We start from the raw sequence: 20910 nt of genomic DNA on the forward strand, positions 1-20910 counted from the left end.
CACCCGGAGGAAATCCATACAGACAGGGGGAGAATGTGCAAACTCCACACAGTCAGTTGCCTGAGGCGGGAATTGAACCCGGGTCTCTGGCGCTGTGAGGCAGCAGTGCTAACCACTGTGCCACCCACAATGTAACCAGTTGACAGTTCCTCACAATTGGTGACGCTGCTTGAAGTGAAGATGTTACCATTGACATTGTGGTTTTTTTTGTTGTTTTTTTTCCCTGGGATGGGGGAGTCCAGAACTAGACGGGCATAGGTGTTTAGGGTGAGAGGGGAAAAATTGAAAAGGGACCTGAGGGGCACCTTTTTTCACACAGAGGGTGGCATGTGTATGGAATGAGCTGCCAGAGGAAGTGGTGGGGGCTGGTACAGTTACAACATTTAAAAGGCATCTGGGGACGAATCCTGAACAAATAAGAGTTTACTTCCTGTTGCTCGCGGTGGTGGGGAGCTCCAATGAGATTGGGCCAAGTGCAGTAATTTAATTGAATATAATTTAAGTTACCTCGCTATAACTTGGTTTAATTTTTATTTAGTTTGTTGATCTATTTTTCTTCTTTCTCCTTGACTATTTATTGAATTGTAGTCTTTGTAGAGTTCTTTTCTCGTGTTTCAGCAGTCTGTGGAGGAGAGGAGTAGTTTGCTTTCTATTATTGCTATTGTATTATAAAGTTGTCATACTGGTTTGTACTGGTTTTGTGAATCTTTTTCTCAACAAAAAATATTTATTACAAAAAAAACGGCATGTGGATGGGTATATGAATAGGAAGGGTTTAGAGCGATATGGACCGAGTGCTGGCAAGTGGGACTAGATTGGGTTGGGATATCTGGTCGGCGTGGACGAGTTGGACTGAAGGGTCTGTTTCCGTGCTGTACATCTCTATGACTCAACACATTCCAGCAAAAGATTGTTGGAGAGCGAGAGGAGAGGGACCCCTTGTTTAATCTTTTTAAAAAAAAATCCCTTCCTGTGTCAGAGCTATGGCAGGTTTTAATAGACACTTCGAGAAGAGATGAGGCAGAGTTGGGTTGACTCCGTCATTAGAAGGCCAGTTTTTGCCAGACTGTTGTTCACTTTAAACTGCTGCATTCCACTAGCTCCCCATAATTCGTAGACAATCGGCAGCGACAGAACAGGCTGGGGCTGTTTTCCCTGGACAGTCAGAGGCCGAGGGGTGACCTTACAGAGGTTTATAAAATCATGAGGGGCATGGATAGGATAAATAGACAAAGCCCTTTCCCTGGGGTCGGGGAGTCCAGAACTAGAGGGCATAGGTTTAGGGTGAGAGGGGAAAGATATAAAAGAGACCTAAGGGGCAACTTTTTCACACAGAGGGTGGTACGTGTATGGAATGAGCTGCCCGAGGAAGCGGTGGTACAATAACAGTATTTAAAAGGCACTTGGATGGGTACATGAATAGGAAGGGTTCAGAGAGATATGGGCTGAAAATGTGTTGCTGGAAAAGCGCAGCAGGTCAGGCAGCATCCAAGGAGCCGGAGAGTCGACGTTTCGAGCATGAGCCTGACCTGCTGCGCTTTTCCAGCGAAACATTTTTCAGCTCTGATCTCCAGCATCTGCAGTCCTCACTTTCTCAGAGGGATAGGGGGCAAATGGGACTGGATTCATTTGGCCGAAGGGTCTGTTTCTGAGCTGTCCATCTCTCTGACTCTCAAAGGACAATTTTGCTCAAGTGTTGAAAGACTCTGTGATTGTGGGGTTCACGGATATTCCATTGAAATCGGCTCTGGCGTCAGTGTAGCCTTCATGGTGCTACCGAGTCTGAGAGTTTTGTGAGTACACACCTAGGATTGGTACGTCTAATCTGAGGTGGTACTCCAGTGCAGTGTTGGGAGATGTGTTTCAGTGCAGCTAAAGGTCGAGGGTTCCTTTGCAGCTTTTTTGAGGAATTGCAGGGAGTTGTGTGTGTGCGTTCCAAAGAACTAACAATGCTCTACATTGTGCTGTGTCTAAACTGGTGACACATCTTCCCACGTAGGAATAGCTAGTAGTGACTGTACTTGACTAAGCAAGTTGTTGGTTATGAAATACGAGGCACCTTGAGGGTGCAAAGTAATTAGTGTCCACAGATTGCAAAATGTCAAGATGGCTTCTGGGCCTGAACTGAGCTAAGAGCCTGACCAACGAGATATGGCCCCCATTCTTTAGAGAGAGTCTGGAGAAGACCCACGTTCCTGCACTCAGTTACTTGGGGGGTGCACCGGCTGGAATCAGTTAACAGTTTCACGTCTGAGTTAGTGAATCAGAACATAGAACATAGAAAAATACAGTGCAGTTCAGGCTCTTCGGCCCTCGATGTTGCGCTGACCGAAGCCTACCTAACCCACACTAGCCCAATAACCTCCATATGCTTATCCAATGCCCGCTTGAATGACCATAAAGGAGACTCTGGCCTCATTCCTGATGAAAGGCTCTAGCCTGAAACATTGATTTTCTTGCTCCTCGGATGCTGCCTGACCTGCTGTGTTTTTTCAGCACCGCACTCTCAGACTCTGGTTCAGTCTACCGCACTGCCCAAGGCGTACTGTTGCATCAACAGTCACCTCTTTCAAACCAGGGTCTAAACTGAGCACCCGTCTTTCCCCCTTGGGTGGATGAGAGAGGTCCCATCGCGCTGTTTTGAATAGCAGGGGATCATCTGAAAACTGCAGAGGAGCCTCCGATTATCTGGTATTCGATTATCCGAATGTCTGATTATCCGGCAAGATCACGACATCCCGTTTAAACTGTTATCGGGAATTCGATAACTGAACGCAATACTCCCCTTCCGTGCCCTTCGGATAATCGAGGTTCCTCTGTATTTAGCCCGAGGTAACAGACACCGCTGCGTTGGTCATTGTCTCAGCGCTGTTTGTGAGAGCTGGCTTTCTGCATACTGCCTGCCACGTTTCCTACCTTGTGCGTCTCAGCGGTGTCTAGACTTTATCAGCAAGTGTTTAATAGTCTGACTGCTGTTTGGGAAGTCACCGTGTGAATGCAAGTTTTTGTTTTTGTTTCCTTGGACTCAGAGCGCGAACTCACAATTGAACCCCACGGTTGAATAGTCCAGTCTGAGAAGGAAACGTTCACTTGAGCAAGAGGCTGAAAGATCAGTTTCACCCTCAAAGAGACGGGAGTGAAAGTCTTCAGCTGTGGGGAAAATAAACTTAGTGGCTGGGTGTGAACAGGACTTAAAATGCTTTAAAATTCCCTCCCCCAAATACCTCAACCTTATAATCCACCTCCCTTTTTTTTAAAAGAGATGCACTTAGCATCTCCTTATATGCAATATTTCCTTGCATAATTACTTCCCTCAGGAAGTTTTGAGGTTACAAAGGCACTATATAAATGCAGGTTCAGTGTACCTCTCTTTAACTGGTGGGGTAATAGATTTAAAATTAACTGTAATCTCTGGTTGACACTGACTCTACGCTCAGGCCAGTATAAGCCACTTGCCCTGCTAGTGGGGATCCTTAGTGCGGTCTGAACCTGTTCCATTCTGGACTCGGTCACCCTCCAGCAAGTTTGAATTGGGAGACGGTGTTCTGTGTGCACCTCGGCACAGAGTAGCAGTTTGACACTGTCATTTCTATTCAAAAAAAAAGGGAGTCTTTGCATATTATCAGGAGCTTAGCAACAATGAATCAGGCATTATCCACTTAGCAACAGTCCTCACTGCCTCTCCAAACTTGCTTGGCGTGGTTATTTTAAGCACACATTTGCAATATTACATCAGTGGTTAATGTTGTATCGCACAAACTGCAGTATGGATTTGTGCTGCACTTTGCATGACCTAATTCCCTTCAGAACTCTCTCTTCTTTCCATGTATTAGTCACAGTCCGACTTAGATAGCTGGCCGTACTGGCGTCCAAGTAGCATTCTCCCCCTTTTCTCCTTCAATAAAAACAACAGCCTGCCCATGTCCAGTGGATGTTGGGGAAGACGCTGCCGACCATGAGTTTTCTTCTCTGAGGGTGCTGTTTAATCTTCATGTAGCTGGTGCCAACGTCTGGGTTTCTAACAGTGACAGGAACCTACCTGAGCAATCACAAACATTGTCTGTCCCTGATATTGTGCTAATAGATGCTCTGGAGCCAACCCACTATCTCTCTGCTTTGTAACACCCGTGGGGGCTTCGAACAGGCTGTTTTGTTGCTGTGTCTTTGTGGGCGGGATGGTCCAGTGTTCCACAAATGTTATCTTATTGATTCTGTTCCCTGTGTTGGTTAATCATTTGATCTGGGCTCAATAGATTTTTGTTAGGCATGGGTATCAGCCGAGACTGAATGAAGGTGGATAGTTTTCGGTCACAATTGAGATTCCAGATGATTAGAACATAAAATCCCAACAATATGGACTCAGGCCGTTCAGCCCACACCATACCGCCCAAACCCACCTCCCTACCCCAACCCTGTATTTTTCTACGGCTAACCCCATCTAGCCTGCACATTCTCGGACACTATGGGGCAATTTAGCATGGCCAATCCACCCTGACCTGCACATCTCTAGACTGTGGGAGGAAACTGGAGTACCCGGAGGAAACCCACACAGACACGGGGAGAACCCCACACAGGCAGTCACCCGGGGGTGGAATGGAACCTGGGTCCCTGGTGCTGTGAGACAGCAGTGCTAACCACTGAGCCACTGTGCCAAGTTGACCTCAAAGAATCCCTGTAGAGGTCTCACAGCTCAGGTCTCAGGAGACCCTGATTTGTGACTTACCAGAACAGAGTAGGTCTATTCAGCAAGGCCTCAAACAACTAGAGAAATTTCAATGGGGACTCACTGGGGTAATGTCCAGGGGTTGAGGGGAGTGCATAGATTATTTAAACAATGCAGCTACCTCACATGGGCCAGAGGCTACAGATTGGACAATGAACCAATCAGTTATTTCAGAGCATGGGAGCGGAAGTGGCCGAGAGGAAGTTTGATCCGCGTGTATATTAAACACGTTCCAACGTGTCAATCTTCATCATCATAACTTGTAGACCTCCTCACTCAATGAGACACTCTTCTCTGGATGCACTCCTCACTGATAAATGCCAAGATTGCTGGAGACAGAATATTGCAAAGGGTCTGTACAAGCTGGGATAGGCTGTTTCTAATATAATGTCGTACAGCAGCAGGAAGAAGCCATTCAGCCCAACCCACCTCTGCTAGCTCTTCAAATGTGCTTTCTCTGCACTGTGGCTAAAAGAATTTTTTTTCCCACCTCCAAGGATTCACTCGGCAAAGTCGCCATTAAAATCTGCTCCCACTGCTCTTTGAGAGAACGGATTTTTCTGGATTAGACAGATGTTTCTTCCATCTGAGATCTATCTGCATCCACCTGTCCAGCCCCTGCCTCAGGTACCATCTACCTAAGTGTCTGCAGGTGTTGACACGCTGGGGGAACTTGTGCCCGATTTCATTCCAGGTGTTGGGCAGACTCTCCTTGTCCAAGAACATTGATCCCACACCTGGTGGTGTCGGTGCTGTTTCTGCACACCAACTCCCCGGTGTGTGCCTAACTTATGGTTCAACAACAGTTCGCTGTTGGGAAGATGTGGTGGTGATTTCAGACTGTCGTCCTCTGTACAGACTGAGTGCAAGCCCCCCCCAACCCCTGTGTGCAACATGGATCAGTGTTGGTGAGAGCCCAAGGGACCAGCTCTTAAAGGCACAGTCCAACACTGAATTGCTGACCCCGTGGCATTCAAACGTAATCTGTCCTCTCTGGGCAACTCAATGGAGCAACAGTGGAGTGATCCCTGACCCAGGGTCGAATAATTTTATCAACTCCCACTTTGCTACACACACGTACACGTACGCACCCGTACACACACCCGTACGCACACCCGTACACACACACCCGTACACACACCCGTACACATACACGTACACACACCCATACACATACACGTACACACACACGTACACACACCAGTACACACACCCGTACACATACCCGTACACACACCCGTACACACACACACGTACACACACGTTCACGTGTACACACACCTGTACACACATACACACACGTACACGTACGCACACACACACGTACACACACGTTCACGTGTACACACACACGTACACACACACACGTACACGTGTACACACACGCGTATACACATACATACACACACACACACACACACACATGTACACGTGTACACACACACACATTTCAAGGACTTGCAGAGTGGTCACTTTAAGTGAACAATAGACAAGTTCCTTTCTTTCAAAAATAATGTTCACAGGATGTGGGTGTCGCTGGCCAACTCTGATGAAGAGCCATCTGGACCCAGCGTTAGCTTGCTCTCTCTCCATGGATGCTGCCTGACCCGCTGTGATCTCCAGCATGGATTGTTTTCAGTACAGAGTCTAGCATCTGCACTAATTAGCTCCAGTATCTGTTGCCCACCCCTAAATGCCCAGGGGGCAGTTAAGAGTCAACCATATTGCTGAGGACGGGGAGCGGGAGACAGAATTCAAAGCTGGAGCTGGTGGGGTCATGGTAAGCTGGGGAAGGGGGACAGGAACAAGACAGTCCCCTTTTAAATTTTAGGTGAATAATTTCCAGCAATGTTTGCAATCTTGTTTCATGTGAGCAGAAATTTGAGTGGCTGCATTAATGCCCCTGTGGAACCTTTAATGAGCTCCAGATTGGATCGGAGCTTGTTACTGCTCTGTTTGTTTATAAGACCATTGAGCATGCGAGAGCTTAATTTTTCCGATGTGTATTCCACATTTCCAGGTGTGTAGCTGCGCTGTGTTTCCTGGAGAGTGGTTCTCTCTCCTCGGCTGTTGATGAATCCAGAAACAGATTCCAAGCTTCAGGAAATTTCATTCTCCGATTTGAAAGATGTTTGCGGCCATTTGGTATTTCGAGCAGCTACAGGAACCGTTTGGGTCTAATCCCACAGTCAACCATATTTCCTCTTTTTTTTTAAAAGAGCATTTGTCTGCTTTCCTTTTGAGAAGGCTGTTTGTTTCGGCTTGTGCCAGAGAATCCTGCTTTCCAGCTGTACTGCTTAAATGTGTTCTATTTAACTGCTTTTTTAAGCTGCTTTGACAGTGAAGATGATCTGTCAGCCTTCCCCATTCCATAACCTTTACTTTGTTTTCCATCAGACCAGGGCCCCGGCCACCACCTGGGCTGAATGAGCGACTGAAGCCAAGCTCTTTGGCTTCCCCCCCCCCCCCCTGCCAACTTGATGGGCCCCCCCCAGGTCTCTTGAAGCTTGGTCAGAGTTTCGCTTTCACCTCTGGTCTGTTGCCAGGGCGCCTCAGACGACTCTCAACACTTCCAGTGTGTGTGGTATTGTGGTTCAGTGAGACGTTAACCCGAGACCCCATCTGCCCCTCTCAGGTGAACCTGCCTGAACAGCGTCTAGCTCTGAGTGTAGCCGTACCACACAGCACGCGCTCGGTCATCAATTCACTGACGTTCGCTGGTCAGCTGTGGAGTGTGTTGTGGGCAGTTTTCTTCAAATGAAGGCTCTGCCCTGTTCCTCAGCACTTTTAAAAAAAACCATCTTCAGTGGTTCTTGAAACCGACAAACAAGTGTTCTGGAAAATTTGGGTAAACGAACTATTCTTGATGCCCTGTGATTTTCCACAATGTAAGTTTGCTGCGACGTCCTGCTAACGTTTGTGAGGGGCCTAGATGGGGTGAATAGTTGAGCTTCTTTCCCCAGGGTAAGCGAGAGGCTGGGGCTGTTTACCCTGGAGCTGAGGGGTGGCCATATAGAGGTTTGTTAAATCACGAGGGGTATGGATAAATCAACAAGGTATTTCTCTTGGGACAAGGGAGTCCAGAGCTAGAGGGTATTGGTGAGAGGGGAAAGATTTCACGCAGATGGGGGTGTGTGTGTATGGAATGAGCTGCCAGAGGAAATGGCGGAGACTGGTATAATTACATATAGAAGGCATGTGGGTGGGTCTATGAATAGGGAAGGGTTTAGTGGGTTACGGTCCATTTGCTGACGAATGGGACTAGATGAATTGAAGATATCTGGTCGGCATGGACGAGATTTGCTGGAGGGTTGGTTTTTGTGCCACACATTTACATAGAACATAGAACAATACAGCACAGAACAGGCCCTTCGGCCCATGATGTTGTGCCGAACATTTGTCCTAGATTAAGCACCTATCCATGTACCTATCCAATTGCCGCTTAAAGGTCACCAATGATTCTGACTCTACCACTCCCACAGGCAGCGCATTCCATGCCCCCACCACTGTCTGGGTAAAGAACCTACCCCTGACATCCCCCCTATACCTACCACCCTTCACCTTAAATTTATGTCCCCTTGTAACACTCTGTTGTACCCAGGGATAAAGTCTCTGTCTACTCTATCTATTCCCCTGATCATTTCAATGACACTATAAATTCCTGCAAATGTCTGGTCAACTGAACAGGATGTTGTTCACCGTATTACCTCAACACTGGGGCCTGTTCACTCACGATGCCTCATCATTCAGGAGACATTCATTGTCACTGACTCCAAGTGGAGGTTATGTTCGGACTGTTGTTTTCAAACTGGTGAGGCACAGTGTTGGAAATGCTGAGCCCTTTTACTTTGTGTTTGTATTTTATAATCAGCCTGTTCAGGAATGTTAATATACACCTCTGGAGCCCAGGCCTCCCTGTCCAGAGGTAGGAACACTACCACGGCACCATAAGTGGGCCCTCTGCTGGTCTCCTTTAAGGTTCCACATTTGATTGAGAGCACGTAATGCTCACTGGACATCGCACCACCTCTGGGCCACAAGTCTGGGTTCGAGTCCCACCCATTCCAGGGATGTGTAATGACATTCCTGAACAGGCCTCTAGGAAAATCCAGCTCTTAATATCTTCCTTCGAAGCCTTTCGAGGGGGGGTGGGCACCATCGAGATTGGAGTGCCTTGTTTCCCCTAACTCCCCTTTGTTAACTCACTCCCTCTCTTCCTACCCTCCCCTGTTTCCTGTACTGCCCCTGCTGGTCAGTGCTTGTCGGTTATTAAATTGATGGTAAGGTTGGCTTCTGGACAGGGGAAAGGTGGGATCTGGGGTTTTACGGTAAATTATAGATGTATGGTAAAGGCTTTTTATTCCCACAGAAAGGGTCTTGATTCAACGCAGTAATATCGGCCTGTTAGACACAACTCTGAGTAATTGACTCTCTTGCTTGGCTCTAGTTCCTCCCCTGCTCTATTCGGCAAATAGGAACAGGTTTCAATTGGATAATTATGGAGCGATCCTTCCTCAATCTTCTTCCTTGTCACGCCAACGTCCCCGCGCCCCCACATCTCAAATGACCGACAGAAGAGGTCACCATCACCTAAATGACCACCAGAAGAGATCTGAGGTTTGAGGAGCTGCCACTACCTTTGCAAAATGGAGTTAGCTCCAAGCTGCTTTTCAATTGACAGTAACATCCCCCGAGGAGTGAAGTAGAGAGCGCCTGAAAACCGTTTGCTGCTGCTTTGGGGAATTGTGTGGTAGTTCGTATGCAGCTGTTTTATGTGGGAGAGGATTAAATGGATTGGGGTATTTTAAAACATAATTACAGAAAAAAAATTAAAGCTATAGCCAGACTGTAATTTTTTTAAAAAATCTATAAATAAATGTACATAAAAGCATGTCAGATGGAAGGAATATAGAGATTTTATACTAAATGTAGGGAAAATGTTTATTGGAGTGGTTTACTGATGATTTTGGTATGTTTCCAAAAGTCAATTCTATCAGAATTTCTGTAATTTTGTCGAGCAGTGAAGAATGGGAGTGTGTGCTAGTGTGTTAGTGTTAGTGTGTGTTAGTGTTAGTGTTGGTGTGTGTTAGTGTTAGTGTTGGTGTGTGTTAGTGTTAGTGTTGGTGTGTGTGTGTTAGTGTGTGTTAGTGTTAGTGTTGGTGTGTGTTAGTGTTAGTGTTGGTGTGTGTGTGTTAGTGTTGGTGTGTGTGTGTGTTAGTGTTGGTGTGTGTGTGTTAGTGTTGGTGTGTGTGTGTGTGTTAGTGTTGGTGTGTGTTGGTGTGTGTGTGTGTGTGTTAGTGTTGGTGTGTGTGTGTGTTAGTGTTGGTGTGTGTGTGTGTTAGTGTTGGTGTGTGCTAGTGTTGGTGTGTGTTAGTGTTAGTGTTGGTGTGTTGGTGTGTGTGTGTGTTAGTGTGTGTGTTGGTGTGTGTGTGTGTGTTAGTGTTGGTGTGTGTGTGTGTTAGTCAGAAGTACAGGCTGTCAGTACAGTAAGGAACAGTCAAGGTGGCAGGGGACTGAGCAGAGGGAGAGCAAGGGGCTCAGTGACGGGAGTCTAAAAGTGTAGTGCTGGAAAAGCACAGTCAGTCAGGCAGCATCTGAGGAGCAGGAGAGTCGACGCTTTGAGCATGAGCTCTTCATCAGGAATGTGGGGGTTGGCCCAAGGGGGCTGAGAGATAACTGGGAAGGGGGTGGGGAAGGTAGCTGGGAAAGTAATAGGTGGATGAAGTTGGGGTGCGACGGGGATATTCGGATAGGTGGGAGGGAAGGTGGGCAGGTAGGACAGTTCGAGGGTGGTGCCGAGTTGGAGGAAAGGATCTGGGATTGTGGAGGGTGGGGAGGCGATGAGGAAACTGGTGAAATCATTGCTTATCCGGTGTGGTTGGAGGGTCCCAAGGTGGAGGATGAGGTGTCAGTGACAGAAGCTTGATAAAGAATGAGTTTAGCTTCCCTTGCAGGTTGTGGAGTGATGCTGAACTCCCCCTTTGCAGTTCTATTTCCCATCTCTGCTGTCGGTTTGGTGAGGTACATGTTGGAGCTGAGGACCCCAGACATTTCCACGGCAGCCTTTTCTATACTGGCTTCGGTTTCTGATTCACTACTCACTGAAGTTACAGCTGTTTTTCTCGAGCTCAGAACGAGGTCGCCATCACCTCTGCCATCAGTGCAACGCCCAGACACACACAAGTGGCTCCAGACCCAGGAATACTGTCAGTGACGATGGTTGAAGCAGGCCAGTTGCTGCACTGAAAATCTGTGGGGTTTGTGCTGGAGCATATCTGTTGTAGTAGACTCCAACCCCTCACGGTGGGCTTGGTTGGATGACTGGACTGAGTGATTTCCGTGCCAGGGTGTACACAGCCTTTAACACTTCCTTGTTGCTGGTTGGAGAGTCCAAGCTGGGGCTGGAGGTGTGTTTACAACTTGTATCCTATTTCCCTTCCTTCTCCAACTCTTCCTGTTGGCAGTCTCTGATGCTCTCGCTCAATAGCCTAATGGTTGCGACACATCAGTGCCGGTGTGTGGTGGGGTTTCTCCTCTTTGGTGGGTTGTGCCTGGAGAGGTTGTACACCTTGACTGAAAGCGGCTTGTGTATTTTACCTGCCCTGTTTGTGCCTGGATAGAGTGCTTCCCTTCTCCAGGCAGCATTCTGCAAGGGAAGCTACACACGAGTTCCTTCATAACTGATCCCCTTGCTCTCCCTCTGCTCGTTCCCGTTGCTCACTATCCTGTGGTCTCCTCCACACCTCCCCACCCCAACCAATCCCCTCAATTTGCGCTCTTGGCCTGGCTGGGCTGCTTCAGTGCTGTTCCCAGTTTACTGAGGCATGAATTCATACAGCAGCACATTGACGAATATTGGCGCTTAGTGTCCTCCAGTAGTTTTTCACACTGTGTGAAGATGATCCTTCTAACCTCACATGTCTTGCCTGAAGGTATTAACCTGACCCTAAGGCAGACTCACAGATTTTTGTCTATTGTTGGTAATTTCCTCGTCTTTAGTTGTTGGGCTAAAATCAAACTACCTCAGGCAGGGACCTGTTTCTGACCTTTGCTGGCTGCCCATTGGTGCCAATTGTGTGATTGGCAGTCGTGTCCCCCAATTTCCACCAGGGAGATGAGGCAGTGTGTTGACAGCTGGCCTGCCCAGTTGGCACAGCAGGAGAGACCTGGGTTCCTGTTGTTTCTGGTTTCAGCATCTACCATTCAATGGAGCAAAGTGGCCAGTCCAAAACTGTGCCAAACTGAGGCAGTTTGCGATGAATGAACCATGGTAGAGATGAGTGGAAACTCCCAAGCACTGACTTCAAGATGGGTAGCTGTCTCGATGCAGGCAAGAAAAGGGACATTTTGGGTTTTGCCGATGCCTGCTAACCTTTTGCTTCTCTTGTCAATCAGGTGTACGGCCCCCTCCATCTAGCAAGCACCGAAGCCCATTTCGATGGTGGTCACTGGTGGGCCACACCAGTGTGACCAGGGGGGCTATTAAAGTGGAAGAGGACGCGCCATCTGGGCAGACTGCAAGGCGCTGCCTGTACCAGACCAGCATTGTGTCCAGTGCCCATCCTGTGCTGCGTGTTTGTTTGAACTCCCAGCCTCCACGTGCCAGCTCTCGGTGAGTACCCTCTTTGCCATTTCCGTGAATGGATCGCTATTGGATCCCATTGGTCCTGACCACCTCTCTTCAACATGAGAGAATGCAATCCTCTCCCCTTGGTGTCCGATTTGTCAGTGTCACTGAATTCCTCCACCATCCATATCTGGGGAGAGGTTGTGTGGTCACCATTGACGAGAAACATGATTGGATTAGTCACGCCGACACTATCTCTAGAGTAGGTCAGAGCCTGGAATTCCTGAGGCGATTAAGCCCCCTCTTGACATTCCACAGCCTTTCTGCCTTCCGCAAGGAGCATCCCTCTCTGAGTCACACACCTTCCTGACTTGGAACGATGTCATTGTCACAAGGTCAAAATCCTGGAAATCCCTATAATATACAGGTCTGAAGGGATTAGTACAAGGGGTGCCGTAAGCATTCCGATGATGCTATGTGGATTTGAGGGCAGGATGTGTTTGGAACTTGAAGGAGGTGAGACCTAACATCTGACTGTCTTCAAAGTCTCTGTACCAATGCCTATCACATCCATGTAACCTGTCACTAGTAGTTAACATATAAATATCTATATGTTGGTAACTACGAGAGGCTTCTATTTGGAACAGGAAGTGGTTTTCCTCTATAACACTAGACCAAGGAGGCCCTATAGTTTTTTTCCATACATACACTGAGCTGGTGTGCCCTACATTTCCACACTGTAATGTAATCTAATTTAATCTACAACACACAAGTATTGTACGTATATCTGCACTGTGTAAACTGCATGGCTTAAGAAGTGTCCCATCAGCACAGTCCTATCCAGTTTTGGGATTGTGATCAGTTGCTAACTGGCTGGAACAGAATTGGGCAACATACCCAAAGCATCTTGAGATGTCACTAAAGTATCACTGCAATATGTTGGCAGCATAACCGGGGCGAGGGGGGGGCGGTGGGAGAGAGGTCACGCTGTGTTCACTATCTCTATGATGTCAATTGAGAAATATTGGCAGCATATAACTTTACATGGGCCAGGACCTGAAGACGACTAGTTTGCAAGATGGTGGGGGACAAACCTCTGGGGTCAAAGACCATGTTGGTTCACTCTTCCAAAGAGCTAGCATCAGTATGATGGGGTGAAGAGCCTTCCTTGAGAAGTATAAGTTTCCAAGTTGCAAGTAGGTTTCAGATGGGTTTTGTGTGCTGCGGGGGATATGCCAATCTGGTGCAGGTGACGTGCTTTGCACCCGGCAAGTTTCCACTCTGCTGGCTAGCAACTGGTGCCAGACCTAGACAGCAGCATTAAAACCCCAATATCCTGGCACCCACAGAGCTGTATTGCTGAGGCAGAGTATCAGAAGCTGAACTACTGCCTCTGAAGACCTGATGAGGAGTGGGGAGCAATGGAGTGAGCAAATCAATCATGGGGCCTGACTCCTTAGCCAATATACAACCAGTGTCACGTGCAAATGGTGTGTCTGTTCTGGATGGGCTGTCCTTATTCCAAATAGACCAGCATCTGATTCTTCCACGTGCCAGTTGTAACTTGCACCACTGTATCTTAAATTGGTCAACGAATCCAAGTTATTTCTATGTAAGGGTATACAGTCTCTTGTATACAGGCTTCATGTTTCCAGACTGTTCTATAGTAATCCACGTGGTCCCAAAGAACCATTTGTTGCTGTGTTCCATTTTTTTAATCAACTTGTAAGTTCACGGCAGAGTATCTGTCTGTTCAGCCCACCATGCCTACAAGGGAACACTCGCCGAGCCCTGAATATTTTCTAATTAAGCTGTTCAGAGATGTTACTGTAGAACTCTGGAGCAGTTGACCCGGGATCTCCTGGCTCCGAGGTAAGAGCACTACCACTCTGCTTTCCAGCCGTGGGTCTGCAGCTCGATAGGCTGCATTTCTTAAATCGGCCTCTCTCATTCTTTCAGATATCGAGTTCCGGAGCCCCACCTTCTGGAAGAACCAATTCCCCTCAACTCCCGCGCAATCCCGCAGCCAGTTACTTTCAATCTATTCACCCAGATTATTGAACTCCCTCTTAAAAAGGAAATGGGTCTTTCCTATGTGCTCCACCTCGATGCCTTATGCATGCTAATGAACTCTCCTCTCCATCTTCTCCTGTCTCCGTTACCCCCTTGATAAGCCAGTTGATGAAAGAGGAAAACTCACTTGAAATTGACTTGTTTGGAGAGTGAGGTCTCACTGGTATGTATTTCTGTGTCCATAGGTGTCTTTTTATATGTCTGGAGTAATCAGGTAAACTTTTTATGCTCAGGTAACAAACCACCGGGGTGTAATTCACCTCCATTCACACAATTAAATCTCAGCTCCCAAGTTTCAGACATGACTCCAGGTGTTTGCATTCACTGAGTTCTGTTGGAGAATCCATTTCAAGTGTTGCTCATTACTGAGAGAAAAACTTATCAGTCGGAAATATGCCTTGTGCTGGTTTGAACCGGTGGCCCTTTGCCTTATTCTGATTAAAGAAACTTTATGCATTAACATCTTCCAGAGTATTTGCTGTCTTCAGTGTCTCTTCATGTTTGTCTTCCTGGTTCTCCAGGAAGGAACCTTGAATATTTCCAGTGTACACTGGCAGCTCAAGGTGGGTGGTTAAAAAGCATTACCGGCATTTCTTTGCAAAGGTGTTGCTGCTTTAAAACCCAGACTTCCACAGCACGGTGTATCATCCCACCAGGCATCCTGGACCACTTCACCCAGGCGTCCTGGACCACTTCACCCAGGCATCCTGGACCACTTCACCCAGGTATCCTGGACCACTTCACCCAGGCGTCCTGGACCACTTCACCCAGGTATCCTGGACCACTTCACCCAGGCGTCCTGGACCACTTCACCCAGGCGTCCTGGACCACTTCACCCAGGCGTCCTGGACCACTTCACCCAGGTATCCTGGACCACTTCACCCAGGTATCCTGGACCACTTCACCCAGGCGTCCTGGACCACTTCACCCAGGCGTCCTGGACCACTTCACCCAGGTATCCTGGACCACTTCACCCAGGCGTCCTGGACCACTTCACCCAGGTATCCTGGATCACTTCACCCAGGTATCCTGGACCACTTCACCCAGGTATCCTGGATCACTTCACCCAGGTATCCTGGACCACTTCACCCAGGTATCCTGGACCACTTCACCCAGGTATCCTGGACCACTTCACCCAGGTATCCTGGATCACTTCACCCAGGTATCCTGGACCACTTCACCCAGGCGTCCTGGACCACTTCACCCAGGCGTCCTGGATCACTTCACCCAGGCGTCCTGGACCACTTCACCCAGGCGTCCTGGACCACTTCACCCAGGCGTCCTGGACCACTTCACCCAGGCGTCCTGGACCACTTCACCCAGGCGTCCTGGACCACTTCACCCAGGCGTCCTGGACCACTTCACCCAGGCGTCCTGGACCACTTCACCCAGGCGTCCTGGACCACTTCACCCAGGCGTCCTGGACCACTTCACCCAGGCGTCCTGGACCACTTCACCCAGGCGTCCTGGACCACTTCACCCAGGCGTCCTGGACCACTTCACCCTGAGGCTGCTTTGGAATTGCTATCAGGAATGTTTAACATAACAGCAGTGACAAAAAGGAAGCCTTTCTGGTTCTGTGTCATTCTGCAAATGTGTTCGGGTCACCTTAACTGCAAATTTCACTGGCTGTGAAAATGTGGCTGCAGCAGGTTTTTTTTTTAGTTCAGTCTGTTTTATTAACTCCCGAGTTTAAATAATGAACAACACAGTGACATGTACGGAGGGATTCACCGTGTTAGCCATCCAGGGAGATTTTTGCCCCTGGCTCCCTACCCTGTGGCTGTCTTTTGTACTAAAACACACAATGTAGCCCCAATCCTTCAGCAACTAGAAGGGGACCAGATGGGCTGCAGACCCTTTGTTATGACACATTCATTATGGAGGTTTGCAAATGGGTTCTTCTCAAGCCAGAGATATGACCCAGGGGACCACATGAAGGCACTAAGCCTAAATGGCAGAAAGCTGTTTGTGTTGGCTGTTTGCTGGCTTCCCCCCTGTTTTTAAATTGCACAAGTTATCGAGTCTGGAAACTGCAGCTTTTGGTGCTGCTGTATATAATGAGGCTTGTGGAAACCCACAACACGGAGGTCATTCAGCAACTTGAAATTCATATACGGTTTAATTCCACTAACTCTTTTTTTTAACGTGACTTGCAAGACCATTTGGATGGAACCTCTGCTATCTTCCTTCGGGAATAGAAAATAAGAAACTCCCAGTGTGGAAAAAGCTGTAGCGCACGATGCACTCTCTCCCAATCTCAAACCTCCATCCGTAGACTGAGATAAAAACAAAACCTCATTCCCGGTATTTCGCTTTCAATCAATTTGTTCCAATGTCTGTGACAAACTCCAAAGATGTGCAGGATTGGCCTTGCTTCATTGGCTGCAGTGTTCAGGGATACGCAGGCTAAGTTGACCAGTGATGGTAAATGCAGGGTGTTATGGAGAGATGTCTGGGTGGGATGCTCTTTGGGTATATGAACAGGAAGGGTTTGGAGGACTGTAGGCCAGGTTCTGGCAGGTGGGACTAGATTGGGTTGGGATATCTGGTCAGCACGGACAGGTTGGACCAAAGAGTCGTCTCTATGATTGTGCAGGCTTGGTGGACTGAACTGTCGGGATACTATGAACCAGGTAACTAAACTTCAAGTAAAATTAGATTAGGGACAAAGAATTGAGGTGCGCAGCTGTCATTTAGTGCATAAAGCTGTTTGTTACATTTTATTTTCCATTTATATGTTCTTTCTTTCACTTTGATAATGGAAATGGTCAGTTTGTAATCTCAGTCACATCCCCACGACTGGTGGGAGGATGTGATTACATCGTGGCAAGTTTACATAGCCATTGTAAATGTGGACGAAGGAATATGAAATTATAGATGTATGATTTTTTTTAAAAAGCCTATTTAATGGATCTCGGTATACTGAGCAGAATGTGGTGATTTACAGGGAAAGGGATCTGTTGCATGATGTTGCCACGTGACTCTCCTGCTGGAAGTAGCATTTCTGCTGGTCCTTCCATTTTCAACGTCCTGCTGTCTGCATTGTAGACTGTGTGGGGATGAGGAGATCTGTTCATGCTCCAACCGCCTTCTGTGGTGGCACTGGTCAAGGAACCACCATGGTGAGGGATATCTGAGGAGTTGCACGCTGCTCTTGTGTCTCAATGGGCCTTTTGCAGAGTTTGTGAGGGAAGGCTGGCGTGTTGGTGAGTGGTACAATGTGGTGCAGGTGGTTGAATTGATGGACGCTGTATTAACAGAACGAGATTCGTTGTGGTTCAGTGTGGTTGGGTTCAATTCCCGCTCAGTAACGTCTACTGTCATTGATTTGCTCCCACAATGGGAAAATGGAAACCATTCAATCTTACAGCACAGGAGGAGGCCATTTGGTCCATCATGCCTCTTGACAGCTCTTTTGAAAGAGAAGCCGATTGGTCCCTAAGCCCTAGTTACCCTGTTTCCCCCCCCCCCCCCCCCGCCCCCACCCCCCTTCCTATATTCTGCAAATTAGTTTCCTCCGAGTATCATAGGAAAACATTTGTGCCGTTTCTCTCATTTTGGCCCTAACTGTGTACAATCAGCTGCTCGGTCTGTCACTTGAAACGTACAAGATTCAGGTCCTGAAATGAGGACGAATTTGTGGAGAGAGAGAGAGATTCTGATGTAGAAAGCTGTGGGCTAACAGTTGAGGAATGGCCTGATACTGTGATTACTGAGCATGTTGATGCCTAGAAATGGTCAGTGATCTTTGTATTGAGATCTGTCAACTGAGACTGAATTGTCCGTCAATGAAGTGGGTGCCAGAGCTGTGGTGGCACGGTGCCAGTGTCCCTCCCTCAGAGTCAGGTGACCCTGGTTCAAGACCCACCTGCTCTAGCGGCGTGTAATGATATCTCGGAACAGGTTGGTTAGGATTTATCTAAGGTGGGTGCCACACTCAATGCCATTGTACTTGGCCAGTGAAGTGACACTCTGTGCCCAATACTGGCTGTGCCAGTTTACCCAGTGCCCCCTTGCAGATGTTTCTGAAGCAAAGCCCACACTGGCTGAGACTCCTTCAATGGAAGGGCCTTACTCAGTGCAGTGCCTTTGTTTTGTCAGGTTGGTACTTAGCTCCTGCGTTGGCTAAGGTGAAGCCATGGAGGTAAAGGAAAGCACTCAGAGACTCAGGGTGCTCTTTGGGTATATGAGGAGGAAGGGTTTGGAGGGCTGTAGGCCAGGGGGGGAAGGGAAGAGAGAAGAAATAAAGAAATTGTTCTCAGGATGGCGAGCTGTTGTTCACGGGGTACTGCAATGGTCAGTGGGAGGTCCAGAACTGTTCATAATCTATGTCAACAATTTGGAAAATTCCAAGTTTACCAATGACAATAAACTAGGTGGAAAAATAAGTTGATAGCATGGTGCAAGGAGGCTTCAAGAGGGTGTGAACAAGCTAAGTAGTTGGGTCAATGGAACATAATGTGACCAAGTGTGAAGTTAACAACTTTGGGAGACCAAAAAAAACACAGAAAGGCAGTACATTTGTTAAATAGTAAGAGATTGAGAAGTTTGTGTTTCCAAAGAGATCTAGGTATCATCAAAGCTGGGAGCTCGATCATCCTGCAGTAAACCAGAGTTGGAAAAAAGTGTCAGTCATTGGCAAGGGCTTGCATGCATGAGTGCAGGTGAGGATAAAGGACCCTTGTAAAATTTAATGCGAGCATTGAAGGTCAGAAACTTGGCGTTCCAAGCAACCTGAATCCCGGTTCTGCTCTCTCCCCCCCGTTCATCTGCACCCAGCCCCGTCTCTTCAGAAGCTATTGCTGCAGTGAGGAGAGTCTGGAAAGAGACAGTATTCCTTTTGTGTTTTATTTTGTATAGGTTGGCTCGCAGTCCTCTGCAAGATGATATCTGGAGTTTTTCTAACAAAAGCAAGCTGTCTCTTCAAATGCCTGAGTAACCTTTTAAAAGAAACATCAACAGTTTTTTTTTCACAAGCCTCTGGGTCTAGCCGTTAAAGGTGGTGTGTGTTCAGTGCACGTTTGGAGGAAGCAGTCTTGAGTGTTGGGAGGAGGGGGAAGGTGGTTTCATGAACAGGTCAAAGTTCATATTCTGGCCTTTGGTGGTCTCCAGACCATTCCTCCTTGAGTCATGCAATTCCTAAATCGCAGACTGAACGTCTCAAGTGTACGCACTGTTGTAAATATTGGAGACAGCAGCCAATGTGCGTACATCAAGCTCTGCACAAGAACAAGGCAAAGGGGTGATGACTGGTTAATCTTTGAGTGGCGCTAGTTGAGACACAGCTCACCTGTTTTACTCTGGGATCTTTCTGGAGCTAGCTGGGGGGGGGGGGTGGATTTGGGGAGGGTAGAAAGCTTTGCACTTTGTTTCCGCCCTTGTTTTAACCCCTCCCTTCCCCCCCCCCTTCCTTTACCCTGGAAATCTTTCATGTGATTTGAAGCCCGAGGGAGTAACCTGAAGGAATCCCAGTCTGAACAATGGAGCCTTTCAAAGACTGATTTGCAGATCTGGATTCACCCAACCGTTCTGTCCTCTCATTTTCATGCAGTACGGCTCAGACTCCAAGCCCCAAAAGCCCTGGATATTTTCCAGCCTAGTTGGAAATAAAATGCTCATTTCTGTACCCGGGCAACAGTGCCCCGTATCTATAAGCTCCCTCTTGACTCAGTGCTACCTGCTGTATCCTGGGGGTTGCCATTTGAATTGAATCTCATTAGCTTTATCATTGCACATATTCAAATGAGTACAGTGGAAAGTTTGCCAGTCACCACAGTTTTCAGAGGGAGGCTAACCAGTAACTATCCCAGACCCTCACTGTATCACAACTGGACCCACAACGTTATCACATTAGGCAGCATGTGGTTTAATCATTAGCACCGCTGCCTCACAGCTCCACTGACCCAGGTTCGATTCCAACCAGTGTGGAGTTTGCACATTCTCCCTGTGTCCCCGCTGGTTTCCTCCAGGTGCTCCGGTTTCCTCCCTCAGCTCGTGCTAAATTGCCCGTGATGTCCAGGAATGTTTTTTTCTTTGTACAGTGTCTTCCCTATAGTGTGGAGGAAGTCCATTTGACCTATCGGGTTCATACTGACCCTCTTAAAGAGCGTCCCACCCAGACCCACCCTATCCATGTAACTCTGCATTTCCCATGGCTAACCCCCCCCAACTTACACACCCCTGGGCACTACGGCTGAAAATGTGTTGCTGGAAAAGCGCAGCAGGTCAGGCAGCATCCAAGGAACAGGAGATTCGACGTTTCGGGCATAAGCCCTTCCTCAGGAATCTGAAGCTTATGCCTGAAACATCGACTCTCCTGCTCCTTGGATGCTGCCTGACCTGCTGCGCTTTTCCAGCAACACATTTTCAGCTCTGATCTCCAGCATCTACAGTCCTCACTTTCTCCGGGGCACTACGGGGCAATTTAGCGCGGTCAATCCACCCAACCTAATCTTTGGGGGATGTGCAGGCTAGGTGGGTTACGTATGGGAAATGTGGGGTTACAGGGATAGGGTAGTGGGACAGGTCTGGGAGGGATGCACTT

The 20910-nt window shown here is 47.9% G+C and overlaps 1 protein-coding gene across 12 annotated transcripts in view; it reads left to right on the forward strand.

The window, feature by feature from the left end:
- Positions 1 to 20910, forward strand: part of zmiz1a (zinc finger, MIZ-type containing 1a) — a 438789-nt gene that overhangs the window by 100027 nt on the left and 317852 nt on the right. For all 12 annotated transcript variants that reach the window (XM_060854361.1, XM_060854374.1, XM_060854365.1 and 9 more), the window contains exon 2: positions 12119 to 12335. The gene's annotated coding sequence lies outside the window, so the exon portion shown is untranslated. The remainder of the gene's footprint in view (positions 1 to 12118; positions 12336 to 20910) is intronic.

Source organism: Hemiscyllium ocellatum, chromosome 43 (assembly GCF_020745735.1).
Source record: "Hemiscyllium ocellatum isolate sHemOce1 chromosome 43, sHemOce1.pat.X.cur, whole genome shotgun sequence".
In the NCBI taxonomy this organism is placed as follows: domain Eukaryota; kingdom Metazoa; phylum Chordata; class Chondrichthyes; order Orectolobiformes; family Hemiscylliidae; genus Hemiscyllium; species Hemiscyllium ocellatum.